The sequence below is a fragment of the Myotis lucifugus genome, unplaced genomic scaffold, assembly GCF_000147115.1.
Source record: "Myotis lucifugus unplaced genomic scaffold, Myoluc2.0 scaffold_0, whole genome shotgun sequence".
In the NCBI taxonomy this organism is placed as follows: domain Eukaryota; kingdom Metazoa; phylum Chordata; class Mammalia; order Chiroptera; family Vespertilionidae; genus Myotis; species Myotis lucifugus.
In genome coordinates this window covers 35,655,911-35,657,230 of record NW_005871048.1, presented here as the reverse complement: position 1 = coordinate 35,657,230, position 1,320 = coordinate 35,655,911, and positions in this window count along the sequence as shown.

The window sequence follows — 1,320 nt, the reverse complement described above, 5'->3', positions numbered from 1 at the left end:
GGCTTTCTTTTAAAGATGTGTTACAGGATGAGTTTCCTAGGAAACAGACTCTGTGGTGTGTATTAGTGTGTAGGAGGTTCCTTAGGGAGTACTCCTGAGATCAACACCTGTAGGGGTGGGAGAAGAAGGGGGAGGAAGCCTAACTGGGCAGAGGGAGAAGTTAAGCCACAGGATAGTCTTAAGGTCTCAACTGACCTTTTGGGGAACACTGATGAAGACATGGCCCTTAGAGTTGGGATTTGAATTTGGGCCTTTGTGTCCCTTGACCAGCCTCAAGCTACTCCAGGAAGGGGGCATGGCCTTGGATGAGTCAGCTCTTTTCAGCTGAGGCAATTCCCGAAGATGGCTGTCAGCTAATAACCTTCCAGGTGGCTAGGTGGCAGCACAACACAGCAGCTATGAAAAGATATAACCTGGAAGTTGCAGAAACCCATTCAACTTACATCTCATTATCTAGAACTCCTAGGGCGGCCACCATAGCAGCCAAGTCGGCTGGGAAATACAGTCCCCGGATGGAGGCAATATGCTCAGCTATGAAGGGGAAGGAAGGGGAGAGTGGACATTGGGGAACAATTGCAAGAGGGAAGGAAAATCATTGCTTCAGTTTATTCCGTTTATTGACTATTTTAAATCAAAAACTATTTTATCGAAGAAGCTACCCACAAAGCCCAGAGGCAGAAAGAGAGCTAAAAATGGGACAAGAACTGAGAGGTGATGTCTTGAGTAATGATGACTACACCAAACTTAGTTAGATTTTGTGAATGAGCCATCACAGATTCCCCAGAGCTCTGTACGAAGGGGTTCCTGTTCCCCGCAACCCCAAGTCACGAGGAGAACTAAATGAAGCAATATCTGACTTTTAGCTCTATTTCTATTTCTACCTCTGGAATTAGATGCTTCTCTAAGACCTACATATCAGAGCAAGTCACTTAATGTAGAATATAAAAGGTACTGAAATGTGATTCTGCTTCTATAAAGAAAACAGTAATTATATTGACCGAAATCAGACACAAATCAGATAGCACTAATACAAATTTATTACTTTCTATTAGTGGTACTTGGGTATTTGACATAATAATGGTGTGTGGAAAGAAAGGAAACTAAGAAAAGCTTAAATGCCTGCTTCCCCTCTTTCTAAACAAAACAGCTGGACAAGTTCCTGCCACTGACTGGACCAGGGATTGGAACCTATTATGAAAAGCGCCATCTATAGGCTAAGCACAAGGAGATCAGCAGCCTCTGAAGAAGCCTGGTAATAAAACTCTTACCAATAGCAGCACTGTATTAAGTAGCATGGGACTAAACAGCCAACTGATTCTC